Genomic DNA, 13857 nt, shown 5'->3' on the forward strand with positions numbered 1-13857 from the left:
TACTTAGCTGAGTTTATGTTTTTTAGTAAAAGGTTTTGTTTTGTTTTGTAGGTTTATTTATTCTGTATTGGAACTTATCACATTGCCTGTTAACATGTGGTCCAAACCATTTGCAAGTAGCTCCACTCTTACATGTGGATATAGTTCCTTTTTTTTTTTAAGACAGAGTTTTGCTCTCGTTGCCCAGGCTGGAGTGTGATCTTGACTCACTGCAACCTCCACCTCCTAGGTTCAAGCAATTCTTCAGCTTCCCAAGTAGCTGGGATTACAGGTGCGTGCCACCATGCCTGGCTAATTTTGTATTTTTATAGAGACAGGGTTTCACCATGTAGGTCAGGCTGGTCTTGAACTCCTGACCTCAAGTGATCCATCCGCCTCGGCCTCCCAAAGTGCTGAAATTACAGGCATGAGCCACCATGCCCGGCTGGATATATTTCAAATATAGAGATGTGATAGCAGTATTGAGTCCCTTTAACTTACTAGCTGTTGTGATCTTGGCCAAATTTCTTAACTTCTTTAACATTCAATTCCATCATCTCAAAAAGAACGGTATATAATACCTAAATTATAGTGTTACTGTAAAGATTAAGTGGGATGTGTGTCAAGTTCCTGGTCTAATTCCTAGAGCATAAAAAAGTGATCAATAAGTGATAATGACAACAAAGACAATAACTGATAATGGGACATAGGAAAAAATAGAAGAGGATGATTTTGGTTACTCCATATCCAACCCATGTATACTAGACAGAATTTATTAATTCTTCCCACTCAATCCAGGAGCTATTGGGAAGAAAGTAAGGGTTTTAAATCTTTTTGAATGGTATCAAGGGATGACAGAGAGTCTATGGACAGATTGTGCAAAAGTGACTGTGTCCTTTCTCTTCCTTCATTCATCAATTTTTACTGTGTGCCTAACATGTGCCAGGCCCCTCTCCAGGCACAGGGGATACAGCCAGGGGGAAACGATGCCTCCTGCCCTCTCAGTTTATATTCTAGAGGCAGAGGAGACAATTAAAAAGATAAATAAGTCCAAATAAAGTGTTTAAGTGTTGAAGAGAAAAATTCAGCAAGGAAGGGGCATTGGGAATGTTGGGGCAGGGAGCTGAAATACTGAAGTGTACAGGAGGATCATACAGCAAAAAGAAATTCGAATAAAGACCTAAAGGGGCCAGGTGCTGTGGCTCATGCTTGTAATCCCAGCACTTTGGGAGGCCGACGCAGGTGGATCACTTGTGGTCAGGAGTTTGAGACCAGCCTGACCAACATGGTGAAACCCCCCATCTCTACTAAAAATACAAAAATTCACCCAGCATGGTGGCACGTGCCTGTAGTCCCAGGTATTCGGGAGGCTGAGGCAGGAGAATTGCTTAAACCCAGAAGGCAGAAGTTGCAGTGAGCTGAGATACTACCATTGCACTCCAGCCTGGGTGATGGAAGGAGACTCTGTCTCGAAAAACAAACAAACAAAAAAGGCCTAAAGGATGTGAGGGAGCAAATCACATGGAAAGAGAAAAAACCAAAACATCCAGGTTAAAAAAAAAAACCAAAAATGTGCCAAGGCCCTGCAGTGGGGCAAGCCCAGTAAGTCCAAATTCAGCCAAGTGGCCACAGTGGTTGGAAGCCTTGAGCAAAAACAATAGAAGGAGGTACAAAACCAGTATGGAGGCAGTGGCTGGTGAATCATACATAGGTCATTGTAAGAACCTAGGTTTTTCGTTTTGTTTTGTTTTTTTAGACAGGATCTGGCTCTGTTGCTCAGGATGGAATGTAGTGGTGCAATCATAGCTTTACTGCAACCTCAGACTCCTGGGCACAAGAGAACCTCCCACTTCAACCTTCTGAGTAGCTGGGACTACAGACGCAAGCTACCATGCTGGGCAATTTTTTTTTTTTTTTTTTTTTTTTAAGAAGAGATGGGGTCTCATTATGTTGCACAGGCTGGTCTCAAACTTCTGACCTCAAGAGATCCTCTCACCCTGGCCTCCCAAAGTGCTGGGATTATAGGCAAGAACCACTGCGCCTGGCCAAGTGCTAGGTTTTTACTCTCAAATGGGAAGCTATCAAAAAGGGTTTCAGAAGAGGGGTGATGTGGCCTGATTTACCTGTTAAGAGGATCATTCTGGCTGCTGTGTTGAGAATAGACAGCAAGCTGCCTGTTAGAAGAAGAGTATAATATTGTAGGTGGGAGATAATGGTGGCTAAAAACAGAGCAGGAGCGAGAGACGGGGGGAGGTGTGGTCATATTCTGGATATTTTTTACAGGTAGAGCCAACAAGATTTCTTAATGGATTATGAAGACAGAAATCAAGGATAACCCCCAAATGTTATAACTGGGAGAATGAAGTTGCCATTCAACAAGCAAGAAAAGACTTAGAAGGAGCTGGATGAGAGAGAAGGGTTGGAAAATGAGGACCAGGTATTTAGCTATGTCAGTCTGGAACTCAAGAGAGAGAGATGCATGCTGGCTTTGGGAGGCTGAGGCAGGGGGATTCCTTGAGGCCAGGAGTTCAAGACTGCAGTGAGCTATGATCGCTCCACTGCACTCCAGCCTGGATGACAGAGCTAGACCTTGTCTCAAAAAAAAAAAAAAAAAAAAAAAAATTCAAAATCTTAAGTATATAGAATGAATTTAAAGCCATTTGTAAGAAGCTGTAAAGCAAGGATGGGATAAACACCTAAAACAGACTTTGAGCTAGCAGAGCAGAGGAGAGCAGGGGAAAATAACACAGAAATGGAAAGCAATGGGTAATGGTGGTTCCCTGCAAGGGACTTCAGGGTCAAGCGTGCCAAGCATAGCACACTGTGACAGGAAACTGGCCATGGGGGCAGAGCTGTGAAGGCAGATGAGCAATTCTGCCTCTTCTGTGCTCACCAGTGTGCCCTGATTATCTCACTTTACTGGTTCTTACACCTCAACCTACCCTCCACAGTCAAGGGACACCTGCTTCATTATTTAATCCCAACTTAATCTTTCTATTAAAAAGATAATACTTTTCTAAAGGATTTACCATATTTAAAAAATGTAAACAAAGTTTAGAAAAGAAATGTTTATCTAACCATTTCATACGGAAAAAAAATGTCATAATTAAATTGCCATTTGGTTATACTTGTTAGGAATCCCTAACATCCCTAAGGATTTATTAAAGCAGGATCTTCAAGGGGGTCCATCGGTTGCCATAACTCATGACCTGTGACATGGGGTGACACTTGGGGCTTTGGGGGCTTTTTTGCCTGTGCCTGGTCTTTGCTAGCTTTTTCCTTCCCACCCCCAGGAACTCTGCTTTTGGCCCTTTTCCCTTTTCATCCTGTACACACACCCTCTCTGGGAGCTCCAACCCTCCACACAACCACCACTTATCTGCTGAGGCTCCTCATTTTGCCATTCCTCAGCACGAAGCCCGTGAAAACAATGCTTCACCAGTTTTCTCCCCTGTGTCCCAGGCATCTCAGAAGCCACACATCCCAAACCATTCATTTTTCTCCAGACCTTCTCTTCCTTATCCAGAATTCCCTCTCCCACAAACTTCATCATCACTTATGAAGTCTCCAGAGCCAAAAACCTAGGATTGACCCTAGACTCTTTCACTCTCCCCACTTCAAGCCAGCATCCAGTTAGTCTTGTTAATTCTACAATTTAAATATTACTTTCTCCCCTACGCCATTTCTGCAATTCCTGCATACTTTTTTTTTTTTTTTTTTCCCCCAAGACGGAGTCTTCTTTCATCCAGGCTGGAGTGCAGTGGCGTCATCTCGGCTCACTACAACCTCTGCCTCCCAGATTCAAGTGATTCTTGTGCCTCATCCTCCTGAGTAGCTGGGTTACAGGTGCCCACCACCATGCCCAACTAACTTTTTAATTTTTAGTAGAGATAGAGTTGTGCCATGTTGGCCAGGCTAGTCTTGAACTCCTGGCCTCAAGTGATCTGCCTGCCTCAGCCTCCCCAAGTGCTGGGGTTACAGATGTGGAACACCATGCCCAGCCCTCCTGTATACTTTTATAATTCCATATATCCAAAGATTTAGCAATTATTTACTTATATGTCTGTGTCACCTGTTAGACTGTGAATTCCTTGAGGGAGGTTAGTGAATCTTATTGTGTAGAGGTGAACTAACTAATGCCAGATTTCTGCAGGGTGAGACCAATTGTTAAAGATGAGGGTATAGACATCAGTGGCTGCAGCAAGAGGCACTGTAGAAGGGGCAGATATTTGTAACAGTAAAAAGCCTTGCAAAGTTGATGTTGGATGGTGCCCCCTAGAATTGTGTGTACATAGCCTGCACAGTCACATGTAGAGGTCCTGATTAAATACACCTGAATCCGTGAATGAGAATTTACTGAATGCCTGATATCTGGTAGGAGATAAAGTATCAATCACAGTTCTTCTGTCCTCCAGGGGCCTCCATGTAGTTGGAGAGAAGAGGTGGATGCACAGTATGTGACAGTGTAGAATTGATTGATTTTCATAGTGTAGGCTGTGTCCTGGAAGAGAAAAATCAATGGGATTAGTAATGAAAGGCTTCTTGCAGGAGGTAAACTTAAAAGGGGCTCAAAAACTGGTAAAATCCAGTAAAAAGAAAGACAAAAAGGAAATAAACACATGGATTTAGAAGCATGTTCACAGGACAGTCAAGAGTCTGGCCTGACCAACAGAGAGGTCTCATGCTGTGGGATAGCAGGACAGAAAGTAGGGCAGGTAAAAGAAAAATTCTGCAGAGCATGAATGTGCAAAATGATGAGTCATTGATTTGAGCAAAATGGAGTTAAAATTTGACCCTATCCTCTACCTAAGGCTGATATTTCTTTTGGCTCGGTTGGATTTCCTTAGGTCTTCTTCCTCAAGAAGCACTACGATATGGATCCAGTAGTCTGCAAAAGTAAAGGAAGGTAGAGGGTGTGCCTGATGTCAGCCAATGGAAACACACCAGCTGATTAAGGAGGGGCATTATTTCACTTAAAAAGGGGCTCTTGCTTCTCCCTAAGGACTCAAAGGCTGATTACTTCAATGAGAAAGACAACATTGAAAGGACTTGAGTGGTGGGTAACCAGAACTAGAACTCCACAGGAAAACATCAATTGTAGTCTTTACAAATATGTGTTTAACTACAGAAAAAGCTCTTAGAGGACAGTCCAAAGAAACATCTTTGTATATGAGTATGAAGGAAACAGAAGATATCAGTTAAAGGAAGGACAAGAAAGGAAATGAAAAAGAGGTGTGAGATTTGTCAACCTTTTCCCTAAGCGCCCTTTCCAGTTCTCAGTGAGTGCAGTATAATAACTACTCAACATGACAAAAAAACTCATCATGAAACTTCAGCCAGTGGCAAAGCAGAATGTGCAATTTCATAGAACACAACCAACAACTGACATGAGGTCTGTAACAGAACTACAAAAGGAAGACAAGTTAACTGTTAAACCTCCAACAGTTATGTTCTGCTGGGTTAGGAACAACAAAATTTAGAGGCCATATAGTCTTACATTTTATCCCAAGATGTAAATGTTTTCCTTTTATAAGCTTGCTTAGAAATTGAACACACCAGACTATAGAATTTTTCCTGTAATTTGTTGTGCATTATCAGCTATTTACATAATTACTCTAATTAAGCTAGTTACAGCAGTTCCTGTAAATATGTGAAAGATCACTGAAACGTGTAATTATGTCCTTATATCATTAATTAAACTGTATCAGCTGGGAAAATTACTATAAATATGTCTGGAGGTGTCATTAACCTGTGTAATGGAGACATAGAATTATTTATTGAACTATAATAAAGTGTTCTGCATTAATAATACATTTAAAACACCACTTGTGATTTTTTAAAGTTCCAGATCTCAGCATAAAAGAAATATGTATCTTTTCCTCCACAATGATTTGAAAAACAGACGCAGGTTTTAGGCTTTCTTTATTACCAACTTGGGTGGAAGGCAAGTTGACAAGTGGGCCCAGTTCCCTAGTGGCCATTCTTGGCATTGCAGCAGGAGCCGCAGCGTCTGAGCCCTGGGCTCTTCCTCCTGGAAGAGGCTCAACCAAAGCTCATGCTGGGAGAACTTCCCTGCTTCCCATGCTGAACCCGCCCCAACTGTTCCCTCCTAGGTTCTCATGCACCTACCTACCAACCTATTTTCTCAGCGCTTATATGTAAATAGATGTCCAAATGCCCGTAGCCAAAATATTAGATTAATAATCGTAAGAAGAGGAGTAGAAAAAACTCAAAGTAGTACATTTTTTAAAATAAAATTTCAGGCTGGGCATGGTGGCTCACGCTGGTAATCCCAGATACTCAGGAGGCTGAGGTGGGAGGATCACTTGAGCCCAGGAGGTCGAGGCCGCAGTGAGCCATCATTACACCATTGCACTCCAGCTTGGGTGACAAAATGAGATGCTGTCAAAAAAAAAAAAAGAAAGAAAGAAGGAAGGAAGGAAGGAAGGAAGGAAGGAAGGAGAAAGAAAGAAAGAAAGAAAGAAAGAAAGAAAGAGAAAGAAAGAAAGAAAGAAAGAAAGAAAGAAAGAAAGAAAGAAAAGAAATTTAGACATCAAGAGTATGATAAGTGCAGCTGAGAATCCAGTCTTTCATGCCTTCAAATCAGTCCGTTTCTGTCTCCTTCTGAGGCTGGCCCTGCAGTCAGCACTTGGAGGTACTTCAAACCTTATACCAGGAAGCATTCAGTCAAGAAAAAAACGCAGATCGCTCTGCCAGGGGATGGTAAACGGTGGCCACAGACACTCTTATTGGTTCAAAGGATGCTCAATATAAAGAAAAAGGTGCCTAGGACTGAAAAGATGAGGGGATCCCCAGAACTTCAGAAAGACACACAGGAAACCCCCTCCTTCAGAAAATAACAAACAGAGAAAGCTTTCGGTTCTTCAAGTGCAAAAAATAAAAGCTTATGACTAGAATTCTGATTCTCTTTATTTTAATGTGTATTTCTGGGGAGAGGAAAAGGTTAACGTTCTTATACCAAAATCTTACACAAGGTTTCATCTTCTTTTTGGAAATCAACAACTACATTTTAAAAGCAAATTCTTTGAACTAGAAGTTTCTGACTTTTGGCAGAAAACCACATGATTTAATTTTTAATTATAAAATACAATACTTTGATTTGTCTCAGATCTTTGTATGTAGCAAATAACATACTTGACTATGGTTCCATCAAATTCACATTTATGGATGAAATAGTTGTATAAAACTAGATTTGAATTAGTTGAACTTCTTTCAGCTTCATTCTGTAAGGCAGAATTCGGTTGATTCTACAAAATGGCACATAATAAGACTCCTCACTTTTTGGGTCCAACAGTGACTTCATGCATCTAATGACTCCTATGGAAACTATTGCCCTTAAAACATGGAAACTTGAATATATTCATTGTATTTGACATAAAATTTTGTCTCCTAAAGTCTGCTCACAGACCTAAAATGTACATTGAATTTTTAATTTGTATTAGTGTTTTCTATCAGGAGCTCTGAAGTAGAGTGAGAACTTAATTAAAAACATTTATTTATTTACTTATTGGAGTCTCGCTCTGTCACCCAGGCTGGAATGCAGTGGTGTGATCTCGGCTCACTGGAAACTCCATCTCTCGGGTTCAAGCTATTCTCCTGCCTCAGTCTCCCGAGTAGCTGGAATTACAGGTGTGCGCTATCATGCCTGGCTAATTTTTGTATTTTTAGCAGAGAAGGGGTTTCACCATGTTGGTCAGGTTGGTCTTGAACTCCTGACCTCAAGTAATCCACCCACCACCTCAGCCTCCCAGAGTGCTGACATTACAGGAGTGAGTCACCACACCCAGCCTAAAAACTTTTAAGGAAAGAAAATCATGGCAGATAATCACATGCCACTTAGAATACTCGCAATATTTTAATGTATACACTGGTCAGGAAATTAGACCAACTTTTAGTACACAAACACTGCAAATATTGCTAGTTCTGCTTCCCGTCCTTCCTTCCTTCAATTAATTTTCATATAGGTTCAGAATATTCATTTGATGTATATATATACTATTTCCTAACATATTCCTGAGGTAACACTGTCTTTCCAATCCTGCAGGGTTGCCATCGCTGACTCCCAGGTGACGCAGCCTCTGCAGGTCTATCCGCTGGCTCCAGATCGTCAGCTTCTGTCTTTAGTTCTGAATTCCCCCACCTTCAGGAGTTATCTGGTATTCTCAAAGCGAAGGGTGGCTCAGAAGGGAGGTTTCTTTCTAAAAACTCCCCTTAGGCAAGGCAGGCAGAACTGTGAAGAGAAACTAGAAAATAGGAGAGCTTGCTCTTGTTTTCTGTATCCCAAAGAACATCACCCCCAGTGCTGTCACTCACTAAACGGAACATCTCAGGAGGAGAGATGCTGCAGCCAGCCTCAGAGGAAGGATCTCAGTCTCCTGGACATATCTGTTGCTTTCTTTCACTTGGTGATAGACAAGCCATGATCTCATTTAAAAGCCTTCAGTTAGGCTACAGGATGCTACCTTCGAAATCAAGCTTCTCTTAGATCTATATAGAGGTGAAAACACAACATGAAGATTGGATATTTAATATTGGCCTGAGGTTTTCTTCATTCTGGGAAGTAATCACCGGAGCGACTCTCTTGGTATGACATGCATGGCTGCAGAGTTCCTCCCAGGAGACTGGACAAAATGGAGTCCCTCACGCCACAATGGATTCACTCATCTCTTTTAGGTGAGTAGTTGCTCTCAGAGAGCTGTTCAAGAGACCTCGGCATGATTGTTTACAGTAAGGAAAATAAGAATCTAGTTTTTTAAAAAACTTTAAGGTTCACAGGTACGCGTGCAGGTTGATATAGGTAAACTTGGGTCATGGGGGTTTGTTGTACAGAATATTTCATCACCCAGGTACTAAGCCTAGCACCCAGTAGTTATCTTTTCTGCTCCACTCCCTCCTCCAGCCCTCCACCTTCAGGTAGGTCCCAGTGTGTATTGTTCCCCTTTATGTGTCCATGTGTTCTCATCATTTAGCTCCTGCTTAAAAATGAGAACATGTGATATTTGGTTTTCTGTTTCTATGTTAGTTTGCTAAGGATAATGCCCTCCAGTTCCATCCATGTCCCTGCAAAGGACATACTCACATTCCTTTTTAAGGCTGCATAGTATTCCATGGTGTATATGTACCACATGGAAAATAAGAATGTATTACTACAATTTTTAAAGACTTCGATGATATCCAAAAAAGCATATGTCTTTGAAGAAATTATTTTTAAAAAACACTTTATAACATGTTGAATATAACATGCATTTATGGGTACTATATTTATTAGAGAGGCAGAGCAAAGCTGAAAAAGTCCTCTTTCCAAGGCTACCAAATGCAATACACTTGCTAAGATTTATCACATACCTAATGAGGTTAATGAGATTTTTTTACTCTAGATTCTCATGTGGGCCTATTGTTGGCCAAATCCCCAACTCAAAAACTAATGTACACCAAGAGGTAATGGTTATAAATAGATCAATATGGTCATTTAATTCAAAGCAATGGTTGGAACAGGAGTCTGATAACATCCTAGGGTTATTAAGTGTCAGAATGACAGGGAAAGTAACTTTGCTCAGGGCAATCTACTGAAAACACTTAACATTGTGCTGTGCACCGTGGCTCACACCTATAATCCCAGCACTTTGGGAGGCTGAGGAGAGAGAGAGGATCACTTGCGCCCAGGAGTTTGAGCCCAGCCTGGGCAAACATAGGGAGACCCTGTTGCTACAAAAAATAAAACGAAATAGCCTGGCATGGTGGTGCACATCTGTGGTCCCAGCTACTTGGAAGGCTGAGGTGGGAGGGTCACTTGGGCCCAGGTCAAGGTTGCAGTGAAGTGTCATTGTGCCACCGCACTCCAACCTGCGTGACAGAGCAAGACCCTGTCTCAAAAAAAAAAAAAAAGAAGAAGAAGAAAAGAAAAGACTGGGTTACATAGGGCAAGTGCTCACCAACTTCCTACCTGGTTGTTTTGGAATTAAAAATTACCTAAGCTCCCACCGACAGAACTTTATGCACCTTGTATGGTAATTACTACATGCTGGTCTCCTCCCACTAAGCACCTTCAAGGGCAGGTACTTGTTACACTCATCTTTTGTCTGCAAGCTCCTAGCAAGTGCTTGTCACAATGTAAACCCTCCTTGAGTGTTTGTTGGCCTCCAAAGAAGTGATAAATTGCGAGGCCGAGGCGGGCTGATTACGAGGTCAGGAGTTTGAGACCAGCCTGACCAACATGGTGAAACCTTGTCTCTACTAAAAATACAAAAATTAACTGGGCATGGTGGTGCACACCTGTAATCTCAGCTACTCAGGAGGCTGAGGCAGGAGAATTGCTTGAACCCAAGAAGTGGAGGTTGCAGGGACCCGAGATTGCACCACTGCACTCCAGCCTGGGTGACAGAGTGAGACTTGGTCTTAAAAAAAAAAAAAAAAAAGAAGAAGAAGGGATAAATGCCCTATTTTTGTGATATGTCCAGCATAGCACCATGCCAACTAAGAATCTTAAAACTTATTTTTGAAATCCCAGAAGGAAAAATAAAAGACAGATACATTTCTTTTTTACTACAAGGAGGCAACATACATTTTCTAGGTCCTGTTGTTAGAGCTCACTTGCATCCTTTTTGGTACAAATCAGTGATCCAGAGGATATTGAAATAGCTTAAATAAAATTAAAGCCCTACCTTTTGGGTCTTTTGGAAGCTGATTTCAGCATGATGACACTCAAAATATCAGAGGTGCGGATTTGCTGTTGATTCCCTTCATTGCCTTCACTAACACCAAGTCAAATATTTCATAAAGGAAAAGCTTTTACATTTTACATGAAAACTGACCACTACTACTAAATCCCAGTTGTTTTCTTAATAAGTTTATGCCTAATCGTGGCCAACTAATTCCTGTGGCTCCAGGCATGACTCAAAGCCAGAAATGCCAATAATTACTGATCTCAGTAGGTCACGTATTCCTTCTTTGGATAGTTATCTGGAGTAAATCCTTATTCAAAAATCTCCGCGGAGTTACTCTTTATTCTATTTGTTGCAATGAGTTAACCCTCTTATAGGTCTGGAATTTCACATTCCCTCTTAAAAAGAGTTGTATTCTCAGTTCACTCATTTGCAATACTCATAGATGAACTATTCAATTACTGAAAAGAAATCTAGGAATAATATCACTTTAAAAAAAATCTCCTAGGAAAACCCTAAGGTTTTGTGATCATAAAAGCCTGGGTTCAAAACCTAGCTCTAAACTTTAAAGGTTGTGTAAATTTGCACATGTACTTAAACTCTCCACTGCTCTATTTTCTCCTCAGTGAAATGGAGATCAGATTCACTACTGGCAAGGATGCTTTGAGGGTTAGCATTAGTCTAAAAAAGTGGCTGGCATACAGCAAATACTTAATAAATAGTAGCTATTAATCTAGTGTCTCAATCTATTAATTAAACCATATTTGTGTTCTTATAGTAACTTATCCACAGGTTATGAAACACTTGGACATATATTATCCACTAGATCCTCACTCTGGTTCTGTGGGGTCATGCACAGAACAGGTACCATTTCTCCTATATTGATGAAGATTTAGGGTCAAATATTAAACATTTTGTCCAAAGTTGCACAGCATGTTTTGGAGCCATAGGACTCAAGCTCAGGGTCTCTGACTCCAAGTCAGATATGTGCGTCCTGCCCTCCTGCTACCCTGCCTCCTATCACTGACCCAGGCAGCCTACACATCCATTTAAGGTAAATGTTAATTGTTTGATCAAAAGCTGAACATCAAATGATCTAACTGAAACCTATTGGGATAAATATTTTGTTTTCCAGTACTCAGGAATTCTACAAATTTGATCTTTAAGAAAATGATGAAGATGAGTATGAATAGCTTGAAGACAGTGTAATACCTTAAGCCAAGGTATCTGACCTTGAATAATTCCATGTCCTACAGTTGTACTGCCTAATATAGGAGCCATAACTACATATGGCCATTGAGCAATTGAACTGCAGTTTATGTGGCTGAGGAACTGAATTTTAAAATGTATTTATTTTTAATTAATTTAACAATTATTGATTGTTAATTTACTGATAGTTAATGACTAACTTATTTATAACTAATATTAATTAATTTAATATCAAATTTAAAACTTACAGTTGCTTTAGTTACAGGAAAACTTTTAAGTATAAAAAAATTCTAAGTATGTTTTAAACAATTTGGGTATGCAATCTACTTTTTCAACTGTACATTTTATGAATTCTAAATTTATAAAGTATTTCTGATGAGTATTGAGTATCTGAATTGAGTTGTGCCATGAGTATAACATATACACCAGATTTCAAAGACTTAGTACCAAGAAAAAAATGTAAAGTATCTTCTTAATAATTTTTATTATTGACTGCACATTGAAATGATAACATTTTAGATATATTCCTTTAAACAAAACATATCCATGCCTCTAATCCCGCATTTTGGAAGGCCAAGGCAGGCAGATAACTTTAGGGCAAGAGTTCAAGACCAGCCTGGCTAACATGGTGAAACCCTGTCTCTACTAAAAATACAAAAATTAGCCTGGCATGGTGGTGCGCGCCTGTAATCCCAGCTACTCAGGAGGGTGAGGCAGGAGAATTGCTTGAACCAAGGAGGCAGAGGTTGCAGTGAGCCAAGATCACGCCACTGTACTCCAGCCTGGTAACAGAGCAAGACTCTATCTCAAAAAAAGTATATATATACGTGTGTGTGTGTGTGTGTGTATATATATAATTACAATTAGGGATATCTGTTTATTTTTTTAGGGATATCTGGTTTTGTTTGTTTGTTTGTTTTTAGCATGGCACAAAAAATTTTAAGTAGCTATACAGCTCGAATTGAATTTTATCTGGCAGCACTGTCCTAAAGGAAACCCAATGATCTGTGTAACCAGAGAAAATCACAGATAATATCACTTTTTATTTTATTAACTAATTTTCATATTTGACAGACCTGAGTCTCACATTCTTCACTACTGAGGGTTTTCAAAGAAGTTACTTTCTCTGAGACAGGCAGACAGAGGGCAAGAATGTGGGATTTTCTTTGGTGGGATAGGACTGGAGAAGTGAAAAGGCCTAAAACTACTGAAATTGACATAACTGTTGAATTAAAAACTATGCTCAGTTTAATTCATTGCCTCAAACATTTATGGGACATCTACGATGTGCAAGTGATTTGTTACATGAAGGTTAATAGAGCCCAAAATTCCAGCCTCTAAGGTGCTTATATCCAAGTGCAGTATTTCTCAAGACATGGTCCAGAAACCATCACACCCGCATCACCTGATTCTGCCTGTTAAAAATGCATATTCTTAAGTCTTAGCTAGGCCTATTGAATTCAGCTTCTGGAGATGGTTACTGAGTCTGAGTGTTAAATGGTAATTCTTATGCTACTAAAATATGACTCCCTCTTCCAGAGGGCAAGAGAGAGACATCAAACAGTGGATATTGTGTAAGTACTCTACTGGAGGCATGGAGGCATTCGCAGTGTGCCGTGAAAGACCTTTTTGAGCAGCAGGTTTCTAAACGAATTTATAATGGCGAGCAGGAATTAGTCACCAAAGAAGACTGGGAGGACAGTAGCAAGCAGAGGCTCAGAATGAGTGAGATATCTCGGCACATGTCTTTATGGCATATACGAGGACCTATGAGAAGTACACTGTTACTAGAGCATAAGTGCAATATGATGCTACAAAAATCTTAGATGAAATGCTTTAATCTTTAGAGTAGGGTGTTTTTAGGGTAAAAGGGACATTGGTGGAAGAAATAGGGGAGGCATGTATCGTTTGAAGACAGTTTCCAGATTACCCAGATATTCTGTTCAAGAGTCACTGCTACCAGCAGCATTTTAAGCAAATGAGTATT

The sequence above is a fragment of the Chlorocebus sabaeus genome, chromosome 13, assembly GCF_047675955.1.
Source record: "Chlorocebus sabaeus isolate Y175 chromosome 13, mChlSab1.0.hap1, whole genome shotgun sequence".
NCBI classification, from domain to species: domain Eukaryota; kingdom Metazoa; phylum Chordata; class Mammalia; order Primates; family Cercopithecidae; genus Chlorocebus; species Chlorocebus sabaeus.